Here is a 15,868-nt window from a genome sequence, read left to right as displayed (position 1 = left end):
GAGGTGTTCAAGAAGCCCTGGAAAACCAAAACATTATCAGATTAGAATGGCCCGCGATGTCTCCTGACATAAATCCTATAGTGCATATATGGGATCATGTCTCCAGAGCCGTTTTCCGTCGAAATAATCCACCACGAAATTCACAAGAACTTATTGTAGCTGTTACCGAGGAATGGATGAATATTCCGCAGGAAATAATCAATAATTTAATTTTTGGAATGCCTAGACGAGTGAATGCATTGCTGAGCAACAGAGGCTCAAATACTGCATATTAGTTTGCTCTTTTATTAATTAACTTTTAATTTTCCGTTTAAATTTAATTTTTGTTTTTGCAATTTTTATTCCTAATTTGTATTTGTTGTTTCAACTTCATAATTTTATGAAATGAAATTGATTTCATTTTATTTCTGTGAAAGCCTTTCATTATCCTTGAACCCGAGGGCATCATTTTTTTTTCAAAGTTTGAGATAGCCTTAATAATTAGGGGGTGCAGGACTTTTGAAAGTGAGTGTATTTAAAATCTTGAAAATGAAAAGAACTGCGTTGCACTTGCGTCTGCCTATCAATGTGCACATATTGAAGTCTTCCAACATTGAAATATATGACTTCATGAAAGGATACTCATTGTATTTTTTCAGGTATAAGTATCGAAGAAATCTTTTCTGAACTTTTTCAATCATGTAAACATGACTTATGGTTAATGGCATCCATACCACTGAAGCATAATTAAGGTGTGGTCTCACAAGAGTTTTATATAGTAGAATAGTAGTATTACAATCAAAATCTTTGCTATTTCTAAGAACTAAACCTAGTATCTTGTAAGCTTTGTTGGTGATGAATTCAAAATGGGTGTTAAATTTCAGATTATTTTGAAAGATTATACCCAAATCCTTAATTTCTGACTTGCGCTCAATGATTTCCGAATTAATTTCATAACTGAAATATATCGGGTTGGATTTTCGAGTGTAGGTGACAACATGACACTTCTTTATGTTGAGAGACATTTTATTAATCTTGAACCATTGTTCCACCCTATTCAAGTCCTAATAATAATAATAATAATTTTATTAGTTGATCAACTATTTACAACCTGTAAAGTAAGTGAAGGAAAAACTCAAAAATGCCCTTAACGTGAGAAATCAACAATCTCTTGAATTCTCTATAATTGGTACATCTCTTCATCTCGCTAGGTAAACCGTTATAAAATTTTAATCCTCCAATCAAAGTAGATCTTGATGTAGAGCTCGTGCGGAATGTCGTAGAATATTGGATATTTGCCCAATCAACTGTGTTTTATTGAAATCATATTGAATTTCCCCCCTCACGAATTCAAGTTGTCAAACGGAATTTATCTTGAAGAAGAACAGTTAATACTCCTTCGAACCCTTATTCGATAGTGTTGAAATATTGACAGATTTGTTTTTACAACGAAAATTAAACTGTAAATCACAAATAATCCTTAACAGCTGACAAAATGGACCAGTTTATTTTTTCACTCCTTGATCGATATTCGATATCAACGCAAAACAAAATAAAACGAGAGAGTATCATTGGACTTCCTTTGGTAGAACAAGGATAGAACGAAACAAATGACATGGTGGCGCCGCCACGAAACTGATTCCATATCCCCGATTTTCTGAAATGTTGATGCTTGCAAAAAGTGACAAGTGCACACACCAGTGTTTTGGACATCTTAGTCACTATAAAATAATTATGAAGAACTGTCACTTTGATAATAATTTCCAACAAATGCCATTTTATTTCCATAGTCAGTAACTATTTTTTATCAAGTATTTTATATTAAGCATGCTACTTATTTTATGATGATATTTTTGACTTTTGTGGAAAAAATTTTGTTTGCATCTCATGCGCGAAATACTCTGGTGATCTCGACTATTTTTTTTCAGTTCTCGATCTCCAAAGTAGCATTTCGCGCACTAGATACAAAAATAACTATTTATGCGTGAAAAGTCGTCCTTGTATTTGGCACACTTCTTTGGATGATTACCACGATAGACAGAACTATCATCCCTCTACCTGATTCTGTTTAAATTGTTAGGATGAAATCAGTGTTTACTTGAGCGTTTTATTTTATAATTTTCATCCAGAATTCAAAACGGTTTCATACGCATTTTATATACAATTCCGGAAGTTCTGAATTAAAACCGGGGGATATATACTCAATGGTAATGTAGAAGTGAGATGGATACACAGGGCTCATGAGATGTGAGATATTATGGAAAACGGTGAGACTTAGTAGTCCGATAGAAGGACACAGTCGTATTTTATTGTTTTATGATGGAGCGAAATTAGATATAAATGCTTTTGAATAAGAATGATCCAAACAATCACGAAATTATGTTGAGGAGAGAATGCTATATAAATGATGAGATATTCGATAAATAGATATAATTTACTAAATTTATTGGCGAGGCACTGCCTCATCCGTTCATAAAAGGAGCCGCCTCTGTATATTTGCATCATCTGCATCTTCATTATCTAGATACAGGAAGGATAAAAGAAAAATAATAAGCACAATTTTATATTTAATATTTTATTATCGACAGACAGAAACAGCAAAAGTTATGGGCTAACTTTTAAAGCAAGCATTGTCAAATGACACCGGCTATTGCCGGTGATATACTTTGAAGCAAAAATACCTCTCGGTGAAATAGGTATTGATTTTTGTGGGGTGGTAAGCACATTTTTTGACATCTTTGCCGCTGAACTTTGTGGCATTTGCTCCTGCTTCTCTAAATTTTATTTTGTTTTTTATTGGAATTGAGAAATAACAAGTTATTGTTATGGAACATGATACAGTGTATGTTACTTCTCAATAAAAAATCGCTGTTATGCTGTTTTTTTCTAATTTTTTGATTTTTTATGTTTATGTTTTGATTTTTGTACCGTTCGTTCACCTAATTTCCATGTTATTTGTGTATTTTTAGTTTTATTTAGTTTCATTTTAGTTTTATTTAGTGAAAACTTCAAAATCAAAGATTTTGCTCAAAATATCGTATGGAAAATATTGTATGGTGAAGAACTGTGGAAACTGCTGTTTGGGATTCTCCAAATATAAGTTTTTTAAATTTACCGAAGAAAATGGAAACGTAAGTATTGTGACTCGGATGTTGATTGATTTTAATTTTCAGTGCTGTGAAGTGGATAGAATTTTGTAGGCGTCAAGACATTAACTTGAGTAAAAGCTACACCACGTGCAGTGAACATTTTACCGAAGATTATAGAGTAAGGCACTATAATCTTTGTATTTTACTTTAAGTCAATTTGAAGCTATTCATCCACGTAAGTTGCTGTATGCAGGAAGCATCCCATGCATGAAAGGGCCACCAAAGGAACCACATGCGATGGAGGGCGAGCAGTTTGAAACTGATACATCGAATACTGATGGTAAGTCTTCCTAGATATCTGCAATGCATTACTGAATGCATTATTCATTTATCATATACAGGGTCTTTCACGAGGAACCTCACCCATATTTATACGGGAAACTACTGAACGTATTTTCATGAAATTCAGCACTTATAAGTATTTCACGATGCTGATAAAATCTAAAATATTTTCAAGGCATGAGCACCTTCGGTTTTTCCCAAAGATAATACACACCTTTATATCTTTGGTTTTTCCGGAAATGACGTCAACTTCCGTTTTTCAAATTAGAACACCATTTTTTTATTGCAGAAATAGATTCCTTAGAAAATTTCAAGTTATTTTGATGTAACATTTTTCAGTTTTAGTTGGAAAATTCTCTCTGAGCGGGAAAATTCGAAAAAAAATCGAAAATAGAGCTCCGCTGAAACAAGAATAACTTCGAGGTTTTTGGATGGAAAATTTTCATTTTTGGGATTTTTCAAGATGTAAGATTGATGTATCCACTTTAAAAATCGAAATCGCGATTCATGATACAGGGGGTGAAAAAATCGCTTTCAAAGTTAGGGATGACAAAATCGTGAAAAATCAATTTTTTCAAATTAGAACCCCATTTTTTTATGGCAGATATTGAATCTACTTTAAAAAATAATGTGAGTGTATGCATCACACCCTTGCCCTAAAGTGGATATTTTCTGAGTTATTCAACTGTTTTTCGTCTTGAATTTTCAGCTATTTCTTTTCCCTTCACGCCAAAAAGATGAAATTTTCAGGAACTGTTATTTGAACCATGCTGTAGATTTTTCCCCCCTTCTTGAAACCGACTTCAAGTTATTATTAGGAGAACCATGGCAAACTCTCGCAGTTATAACTAGAGAAGATGCTCAAAGTTTTGACCGTTAATTTCTAGACATTTATTTATACGTCTCAGGAATGCTTCGTGCGTTGCTCTTCTTATTTCATCGGGAGGAAGAGATCTGCAAAAGTGTTTAAAAACCAAAATGAGTTTCAAAACTATGAATCTAAAAATCTAAACAAACCTGAACGCATTTCTGACTCGTTCTATGCAGTCCTCTTTATCAGTTAGGGGAGTTGAGTAGACAATATTTTTTATCCTACCCCAAACATAATAGTCTAAAGGAGTTAAATCGGGAGAACGTGGTGGCCAAAGATGTGGACCATTGTTCGCCAACCATCGATCTTCAAATAGCCTGTAGAGGATATTTGACATATTGAGTGAATTGTGTGGAGGCGCGCCATCTTGTTGATACCATAAGTCATTATGGTTCTGTACTAGCGGCTCAATTATTTATCATTAAGCGGATAATGATTTATATTTGAATTATTGAAAAAAACTGAATTATAATATTTTCCGATAAAATTTCGATTGCTGCTTTCTCCAGTAAAGGAAAAAAAGTATGCTACCTCCCCTACTATTACAATAAACAATATCAATGAGTTCAATCAAATCGTTTTAGACCATCATCGTACGAGATAAAAGAATCCATATTAGCATGCCTTATCTTTATAATTTTGTCGACATTATCAATGTAGTTCTTATGGAGTTATGATCATTATCCATAACCGTGTAAGGTCTATTTAAGAGTCGGATGACCAACTAATAGAGTTTTAATGATCCATAAATTAGCTTTGAGCTGGTTATGAATTTCCATGGAAGGTGTTCTTTCATCTTTGCCTTTCTCACTGCAGACTGCCGATGCCAGTTTCCTGATAACAAAATTCACAATAAGTATAGAGAATAAGTAGGTAATGTTCTCCTTGCTCTATTTGAAGATCGCTTCTTGATGAGGGAATCGGAAATTCCTGCGATTTGAAAGCGTTCAGCCAAAATTCCAACAAGCGATGTTTAGGTAAACAGTCTCATAATTCTGTATAACGGCGGTAAACCTCTGTGATCTGCGCCATTACTGGCCTCCTCTATCAGAAGGAAACCAAAAAATTTTTGAAATCCGTGTTGAAAAATTTTACACGGTCAGTCTTTGACTTGAACATATATTTTAAAAGTACAGGGTGGGCAAAATTTGTTGTCTACCGAGGGGATCTCGGGAACAAGACAACAAGAGCTGATAACACATTTCCTAGCTCTTTTTCAGAGAAACAGAGGATGGTGAAAATCGTAGCCTCCCACGATTCTTCTTTAGTTCGTTTTTGAGTTATTAGCAGAAAATTAGATGTTGACCATTTCGAAAAGTTCCCATAACTTTTTCGTATTTGAAGATCTGTATACAGATCTGAAACTTGAACCTTCCACAGGCACTTTTCTACGTAGAATCACTGACGAGCTCAAAATATTTTTTCACTTCGAATCATTAGGTGAGCTCATTTGCAAAATTTTATCGAATTTGTTATTTTCGAATTGGAAAAAAATCTTTCGTCAGTAGATTCTACGTATAAAAGGGCCTAAGAAGGCAATGAATGACAATTTTTACTTCAGCTTTAAGTTTTTAATTTTTTAAAGTCAACTGTAGCAAGTGTTTTAGTGTTTATTATGATGAAATGTACATTCCTCTACATGTTAACTCTACAATTTTTACAGTAGGTAGTTGCACACAGTTAACACACAGAAGCAAATAAGAAAAACAAAATATGTCACAACCGTCCCCATCCAAGGGGCAACGGGCTAGTTTCCTAAAACTCCAAAATCGAATTTAAGATTTTTTATGGAATTAGTTATCCAACACGCTTCAAAATTCAGAACTTTCAAAAATACACCCTTCGAAACTTATACGATAAAGGGTGTTTCCTAATTGAATGTCAATATTTATGGGGGTGATTTTTGTTCCCATTTTAAGAAGAAAACTTTATATCAACATATGTCCTAAACGTCTTATTTTTTGAGATACAGGATGGTATTATTGAGACAGTCAGTGGCACGCCACTGACTGTATTCAACTATGAGCAAATTTGATCTCTTGAATTCTTTTAGTCCGACTCACGGGTTACATTTAAAAAAATAAAGTCTACATATGTCTCTTCATGGTGATATTATGATATACAGGGTGGCCATTTGAAAACGAAACAGACGAGATTACAGACGAAATAAATTTTTTCGATAGAAATGCTCGGACAGGTCGATTTCTGTTTCGAGGGGGACAACTTAAGATGTAGGTTACGGACGCATAGCGCTTCAACCCTTGCTACTACAACCCTCACCCCCAATTTTTGAATAGCGAAGATGGGGTGAGTGATACCTCATTTGAAAGGTATTTTTATACTGATTTCAGCACAGTAATTGTTTTTTCATTTTATGCATTAGTTCTCGAAATATTCTTAACTAAGTATTTGAAAATGAAGTGGTGTTTTCATGGCACTTGTGGCAGTGTTTTTTTTGTGAAAAATCGACATTTTGAGCAGAAACCGTAAATCAGATTGAAAAAAGTCAAGTGATCAACTTTGGTAAGAAATGATTGAGAATTCCAAAAATAATTTTCATTTCAGGAAAAATATGTGGAGTACCATCAATGTCTGTCAAAATAGGTAGGTCAAATTACGTACGAAGCCCACTGGTGGAAATGAAGAAAAAAGTGATACATTAAAAAATGCCTCCTGATTCATAGTATACATGTATGACAAATTTCATTGATATATTTGAAGTGGTAGTGTAACAATACCACTATCAATTTCATTGATATATTTGAAGTGGTAATGGTAACAATACCACTACCACTTCAAATATATCAATGAAATTTCTACAATAATATCTACAAAGATATTGATAAATAAATCAATTATTATAATAATTGATTTATTTTTGAAATCTTTACCACCCTGTATCTCGGGAGGACATTTAGGACATATGTTCATATGAAGTTTTTTTTTCTTAAAATGGGCCCAAAAATCACCCGCATGAATATTGACATTCAATTATGAAACATCCTGTATATTATTTCTGTAATCTGTGTCTATACCTTCAAACTTGATATTTATAAATTTATTAAGTCTATGGTGAGAGAGCACTTCTGAAATCAGGATTTTCGTAAGTGAATACAGATAAAATGCAATATGTTAAAATTCTAAACAAATATATTTTGATATATTTGAGGTATAAGGATTTTGATGACATATATTTTGAAATTTAGGAAAATAACCCATTGTGACATTTTCGAAAATACACCATTGTGAGTTGATTGTTGATTCTTTGTCTCCTTTATATGCAATAAAAATTATTGCATATAAAGAAAACAAAGAATAATTTCAATTAATTCAAAGAGTCAACAAAGAATAAGAATCAAGAGCAGAACCCGAAAGCAGTCATTTTCCTAACGAAAAGTTTAAAGAAGATATCTCCTGAAAAGTTGAGCATTAATAAAATATAGAAACAAAATAACAAAAAATACATAAATTTCATAACAAAATATGAATCATAATATTAAGATCTAATCAGATCATCGCAAGTTTAGGTCCGATCACCACTTGCCTGTGCTCTCTAAGTGTGACCAAAGCTCACATTTTCCATGACATTTAATCCATTTTTCTCTGCTCTCAGAATATCGGCTCATACATATATAAGACAAAAATACTCTTCTTCATCCGAAGACAGTGATGTGATGATATTTTCCTTTTTTTGACTCTATTCCTTTCATCATTTCAGCAAGATTTCTTTTTACCAGCTTTACCTATTCAGCTCTAGATCGTCTTTCTTCTCACTCTTCCCTCACTGCCTCTTTTTCGGGAGTAATAGTAGTAGTAACAGTCGTTTATTGCAAATATAAGCATATAAGCAATTGGCCATCGACCTGAGGTCCTTCAGCCTATAAATTTACACTTTAATATATAAAAATTTTACAATTATATATTAACATAAAACATTACTTAATTTGTTTATTAGAGTCTCTGTTGGGTGTTTTCTAGTTGAAATGTTTGCATCTTTATGATATTGGGGGATCACTTCTTCTAACTCTAACAATCTAGAATAAAATTTTTTATTTAGCCTATTGATCCTCTCCTTGATTGGCTCAATTCCTGTTGCTGAGAAAAGTAGGTGGTTTGGGGGATTATGCAGAACATTGTTAGGGTGCCTCATTCTAGTGATGGTCCTCAGTGCTGTCGTTTCTGCCACCTCCAGATTTTTAATTGCTGGGGCTTTGCAATTGGCAAACAGTGGATGGGCGTATTCCAGTAAGGGTCGACATATAGTTTTATATATTTTTGTGGCACTCTTTATGTTGATACCCTGTTTCTTATAGGTTAGCTTTGCAAAATATTTCGCTCTAGATATGGTCTTTTTTTTAATTAATTTTGTGTGTCTGTTGAAATTGTACCTGTTATCGATTTGGACTCCCAAGTATTTTATTGATGGGGATGGTGTTACAGTCGTACCATTAATGATTATATGTGGGGATCCTTGAGAAATTATGTGATCGAAGATTATAAGTTGTGATTTGGCTGGGTTAGGTGTTAGTCTCCATTTAAAGAACCATTTGATAATGTCATTTACCAGAAGCTGTAGTGCTTGCATGCAAGTCTCTAGAGATTTTTCGTGAACAATCAACGTTGTGTCGTCCGCAAATTGTAATATGTATTTTTTCTTTGTGGTCTTAGGGTAGATGTCATAACCATAGAATTTGTATAGTGTTATGGAAAGTGGAGATCCTTGTGGTGTTCCTTGCTCTGGAGAGAAAGATGTTGAAAATGAGTTGTTCATTTTTACCGTCAGCTTTCTGTTTTCCAGAAACTGCTTGCAGAGTTTTATTAAGATAGCAGGGCATTTTATCTTGTTCAGTTTGAAAAGTAGTCCCTTGTGCCACATGCTGTCGAATGCTTTTTGTATGTCCAAACACAATGCTGAAGTTTTCAGTTTGCTGAGAGTAGCATTTTGCACATTTGAAACCAATATTGTTAGTGGTTGGTTTGTTGAATTCCTTTCCTTGAAGCCAAATTGGTAATTGGGAATGTACTTGTTTAAATGTTTTTCCAGTATGGATTTAATTATTTTCTCATAAAGCTTTCCCAGCACGGACAACAAAGTTATTGGCCTATAATTGGTAACCTTGCTCGAGTCTGAACTCGTTTTGTGTATATTAATTATATGACCTTTTTTCCATATTTCTGGGAATATCGAGTTATTCAGACAGTATTCATAAATACTCATTAGATGTTTGTGTATTTTTTCGTTTAGTGCTTTCACTATGGTCCATGGTATGTTGTCTGGCCCAGGTGCACTATTTTTTGTTTTCTGCAGTATTAGGTAGTAGTCTGCTTCATTTATTTCAATCTTTTCAGCCTCAACTGTATTACTGTTTTTGAAAAATTCCTCATACCAAGCATTCACTTCATCATAAGTATTTCTATCGAAATTACCTTCTTTGTCAAATGTGAATATGTTCTTGTAGTGGCTAGCAAACAAATCAACCTTTTCCCGGTCAGTTTTGTATTCTGTGTTATTTTCTATTAATGTGGGAATTTGTGTGTATTTTTTGTATTTAGTTAGCTTGTTGATTTCATGATAGAAAGTCTTCCCTTTAGATTCATTTATTCTGCCGCAGGCTTCTGTCCACTTGTGCTCCTTATATTGTTGAATCATTTTGTTTACATTTCTATTGAGCTCATTCAGTGATTTTTTGACTTCTGGAAGTTTATTTCTGCAATATTCCCTATATATTTTTCTTTTTTGTTTTATTAGCTTTATAATGTATGGGGGAAGTTCATGAATGTATGGGTGGATCGAGATCATTGGGGTATGCTTTTTGATGGTTTCTGATAGCAAACTATTGAAAGACTCAACATGGTTTTCGTTTATTGGGTTATTTTTATTTATTTCTATGAATTTTTCTAATTCTTTGTTGATCCCATCAATGTTGGATTTTTTATAATTTGATATTTGTTTGATATTCGTTTCCATTGGATCTATGTTCATATCTATTTCCAAAATCATCGCTAAATGGTTGGCACCAAGATCAGGTGTCAATTGTATTTTCTTGACATTTTGCCTTATGTTGGTGGAAAATAGTACTAAATCAGGAGTACTCTCAACGTTTCCCATCAAAAATGTTGCATCCGTTACAGCCTTGGAAAATTGTCCACTTTCCAAAAAACTATTGATCTGCTTGTTCTTAGCTCTATTCACATTGAAGTCTCCAATAATAATGGCATACTTGTACTGGGACGCTTTTATGAAAATAGTTTCCTCTATTTTGGCAGTAGGATGTATGTAAGTTAGGAAAATATGCAATTTTTCCTCTTTGAAAGGAATAGTGAAATGCGTCACCTCGTTTAAAGGGTTATTGATCACTGGTGGGTTTGCTTTGCCACATTTGATGTTAGGGCTACACTGTACTATGCTTCCACCCCTTGTGTTCTGTATCACATGTCCTATTCGTTGAATTGTTGTCCAATTTCTGTAATTTGTTGAACTCGTCTCGTGGATTTTTGCCTCTACAAACATGGCACAAGATATTTCATTTTGCTCAATAAAGTGATTAATTATGTGTTTTTTGGGGATGTAGCTGTTAATATTGCTGTAAAGTAATCTAACCATCGATGTGAACTTGAATATTATCATTGGAGTATAAGGGTAATATATCGTATAAATAGAGTAATATATCGTATAAATAGACGATTTTTTGTCCTGAAACGCCCCATTTTCCTTTCTCCAGGAAAAGGCCGAACACTTTCAGGCAATAAAGCAGTTGGATCGAAGTAGGTTGATGCAGCTGGCTTGAAGGTGGTTGATGCAGTTGGTGGCAGTGCCAAAAAGCACTATCCCGGAGGGACTGTTAGCCGAAACCTAACTGTCGACGGAGCATTTAAATCTCCGAGGCGCCATCCTGAGGCACACTCTCAGGAAAGAAGTAAAAGGATCAGGGATCCGCTTCTTTGGCTGCCATCATGAGCCGGGATGGCTTATGATCAGATGTGCGGACGAGGGTATCGCCGCGTGGCTTGTCAACTATTTGTTGCAGATCAAGCCGTGGGACGGGGCCAACCTCCGCATTGTTCAGGTATCGGAGCTGCCAAAGCCCTATGTATGCGAGGCATACATCCCTGATCCTCCACTGGGAGATCGACCCACACAAAATGAGGTGCTGACAGCTCTGAGTGTGATGAACCCAGGCCTTCAAGCAAAAAACTGGCCGGTAGGTATTACACCACCAAATTTCAGGGCCCGAACGGACATGGACCTTCTCTATAGACGAGAGCTCCATGGCTAGGCCAAAAGCCCTGGATATGATGCCTTACTATGACTTCGGAAGGGTCACCTTTCGAGCCAGAGAAGAACGCACGGTTAACGACAAGAGTAGGATACCCGCGTCAAAAAAGAGGAAAGAGGAACTGGTTCTTCTTCCTCTGCCGGCATCTCCATCTGTGAGCCCGTTGAGGGAGCGAGATCTGACTCTGCTTTTTCCTCGAGCAAAGCTCGAGCCTAGAGGTTAAGTAGAATAGCTATAGGCTAAACTTCGCCCCATGATTGTATTCATAGAGTACAAAATAAAGGCACTTTATTATATTATTATTATTATTATTATAAAGCTCCGTAGGCAACTCTCCCTACTTGGACCCTTCCCAAGGCTGGTAAAAGAGCACGGAAAGGGTTAACCGTTGGGAAGAAGAAAGCTGTGACATATAGCGATCGCAGCTTTATAAATGCCAGCAAGCAAATGTGGAGCACTCCAAATCTGGATCTTACCTCCTAGGCAAGCGCATCCAGGAAGAGAGGATAAACATTGCTCCTCTAGGAACCTTGGGTTACTACCCGAAACTACGAAAACATCTCCTGAATGCTCAGCAGTATGCCTACCAGAAAGCCAAATCCACGGATCATGCCCTGAATAATTTTGTCGGCAGGATCAACGAATCTCACAACTTCAGGGATATTTCGGTGGCTGCCTTCTTGGACATTGAAGTTGCCTTGAATGCTGCTCTCACTGAATCTCTAGTGGGATGAAATCACTTGAAATTTTACTTTTCCTCCCAAGTTCCGCAGCCTCCCACGCCCGCAGCCATCAATGGTATTGAAGTTGACGGTCGGTTTCATCATTTGCAATGGGACTACGACCTACAGAATTAAATTTAGCCGAGATGAAATTCCTTGAAGAAAAAGCTGCTGCCTGCCGGGCTAAATTATTGTATTGACCATGTGTGAATGAATGCCGGCAATCAGGACATCTAAGCTTTCGGGCACTGTAAAAAGCTTATAGGAATATTTCACGTCGAAGAGTTTTGTGTATTTGATCGATATATAACTGAATTTTCTTTTTTTTCTGTTGAATCTCCTACAGATCAAATACTTTTGGTGGTTTGAATCATCAATTTTCAGGGGCTTCACTATTCTCGAAAACCACCTGGCGCCATTAAACTAATTTCTTTTAATTTCCTAAACCTACAGCTTGCACCACTGTAGCTAAGCCGTCAGCTCTACCCCTGACAACTATTTAATATGTTAACCTATCTGATAATTTGCTTCAAATTCAGTTTAACATGTAACACATCTACATATATTCATTTATAATGTGCGCATTTTATAATGCAATCTTATGTGTACAATATTAAGCGCGTATGAATAATTTTTGAGATAGACCATCAAGGTGAACCGAAATTGTTCACCAGTACTTTTTCATACTCAGGTTAGGGGCGATAGAATATCAAGAAATATCCCTAATAGCACAAAGTAGTCCTACAGATAGGACGTTCTAATCGGACATTACGGACATCCACGGGACGTCCATTTCTGGTACAATGGACGTTCTATGGACATCCAAGGGACGCACAAATGTCACAACTTTGAACTGGATTCAGACGTCCATTGCAGACATCATCCATCAGATCATCATTAGTTATCCCAACGATACAAAGTGGACAAATGGCAATTTTGGGTTGCCGATATTTAATTTTTTTTAGTTACGCAATTTGGTTGGGAATTCAGCAGAATTGATAAATGAAAATTCCAAATTACCTGATACACATCTAAGTTGAAGAACTGTCACTATTATAATAGTAATCTGAACCAAACACAATTTCCTTGACTAGGTTCTGCACCTTTGTTTGAATAATATATATTTGGTTATTGGGTATAGGTGACCGAAATTCAGTGAACTACTCTTTATTTCTATTCATCAATGAAAACGTTTCGGCTATTGGTTTTAGCCATTCTCAAGTCTAAAAAGAAATTACTCTACTTAAGATATTACAATAAAAATTATACAGTTTTATATACTCTTTAGGAACACAAAAAAGGACTTTGGAACAATATCACAAATAACAAAACACAAGACAGGAATCTAGAGAACTCTCTCACCACTATGAAAATAAGTATTTCTACAACAGAGCAAGCTCCATCGTTATTGTTATATGTATTCATGATCTCTGAGATGTGAAGACATTATACGTAATTATATTCTTGGGAAATCTCCACGTCAAACAAAATTCTCACAAAATTTTCGTTAATATATCCGATGAAAAAACGTGTGTTCTCGATGTGAAACGTCCCTGATCAAATCGGAATAAATTGAACTGAAATTCGCACAGTCTGTTATCCTATTCATTGAATCCATTTCTCGTTTTATAAAAATTTTTTCTGCTATTTCTCTTTTGTTCTTTATTTTTTCTTTATATAGAATGCTAGTCCTCTCAAAATCCATATCGTGGCCTAGTTTCAAAACATGTTCGGCTAAAGCCGTACTTTCTGCCTTATTCGTCCTAATCGTACTCTTATGTGCGGAAATTCTGTTTTTCAACTTTTGTTTTGTCGTTCCAATGTATTCAAGATCACAGGTTTTACAGGGAATTGAATAAACTGATTTGACTGATCCCATTTTTCCGTTTTGTCTTTAATCTTTGTGTAAATAGTATTCAGCTTGTTTTCATTTTTAAAAACGACTGTATAGCCATATTTTTTCATGATGTTCCCAATTTTTTCTCCAGCACCCTTTATGTATGGTAGTACTGACATTTTTGTCAAATCTATTTCTTTTTTTGTTTTCTGTTCGGTGTTGTAATGAAGGAAAATGCGATTTTTCATTTTCAAGTAGTACTCGCTTTACCAAGGCCAATTTTTCTTCTCTATGTATAGGTGAAGTAAGTTTTATTGCTCTATCACTGAGTCCTATAGCCACTGTTTCCTTTTGTTTTTTGGGGTGACATGAAGAATAATGAAGGTACCTTCGGGACCAGGTGGGCTTTTGGTACCAACTTGTTGATATACTTCCATTGTTTTTTTTCAACAAAACATCCAAAAATGCTATTGCTCCATTTTTTTCCTTTTCAATTGTGAACTTAATGTTCGTATGAAAACCGTTGAAGAATTCCAAAACTTCGTTTTCTTTTCCTTCTTGTACAGATAAAACAATTTCATCCATATATATCTTTTATAGAAACCAACATCCATCATCAACAACTTTCTTATTTCTCCCTCAACATATTCCATCACTAAGTTAGCTATAGACGTTGCTATTGGGTTACCCATAGCAATTCCATCCTTTTGTTTGTACCATTTTCCTTTATATGAGAAGTAAGTATTTTCAAGGCAAAATTTTACCCCAGCCAAGAATTCGTCTTTGTTAAGAGCAGTGGCGGCTCGTGATCTAGTTCACTAGGGGGCTACTTTTAGAATAATAATAAAAATATGAAATTTTAAAACCAGTTTTCCGCAAAATTTTATGCAATTTATAATTCTTTTTGAAACATACCTGTTCTTATCTACTTGCTCGTTGTGCTTAATAATATTATTCCGGTATTCTAATTGATATTAGTCGTAACCAGAAAAGCTAATTCTGTCGAACAATTTACATGCTTGGCAGATAGCTCATGCTTCTTAATTTTTTCATTGAGGTGCTTCAAATCTCTAAATCCTGCCCTTGCCCATACGTTATCAATTGTTATACACTTGTCTTGAGAAGTTTTTGGAGTTTTATCTGCCTGGGTTAAATTTAAATCGGGAGTCGGTCTACCCAGCAGTTGAATACGGCTTTTTTCGCCAGCGAAAGCCTCGCGAAATCAGTTTTCAAAATATTTTGAACACTATTGTCCGTGATTTGAAAACGTAAACAAATACGAACGCACGCTAAGATGTCTATACGCTAGCCGACAGCGGCTAAAATGAAGCGGATAGGGGCGACTTTTATCGTAGCCCTTTTACTCCTTAAAACGACCGACACGAAGAGTTGCGGCTGGAGCCGAATGACTGTCCGAATGCAAGAATTCGGGGCTACACGATTCATCGCCCATGCAGGGACGAACTGCTAGATTATGATTGAAATAAACAAAACTGCAGGAGTCGCATGAAAGTTTTACATTAATAAATTATATAAATAACCGTGGAAAGTAATATTTTCATTGAAAATTGTATGGGAAGGTAAATAGGGCTGTAGCCCTATAGCCCTCACAGACCAGCCGCCACTGGTTAAGAGATGTATGATTTTTTATAACCTCCCATTTGTTTGACATTACAAAAACAGCCAAATCCACTGGAATGTTCGTATAAAGTGATATTACATCTAAGGATATGAGAACATGATCAGTAGGT

This window comes from Coccinella septempunctata, chromosome 4 (assembly GCF_907165205.1).
Source record: "Coccinella septempunctata chromosome 4, icCocSept1.1, whole genome shotgun sequence".
Taxonomy (NCBI): Eukaryota; Metazoa; Arthropoda; class Insecta; order Coleoptera; family Coccinellidae; genus Coccinella; species Coccinella septempunctata.
Note: the sequence above shows the minus strand (reverse complement) of the source record.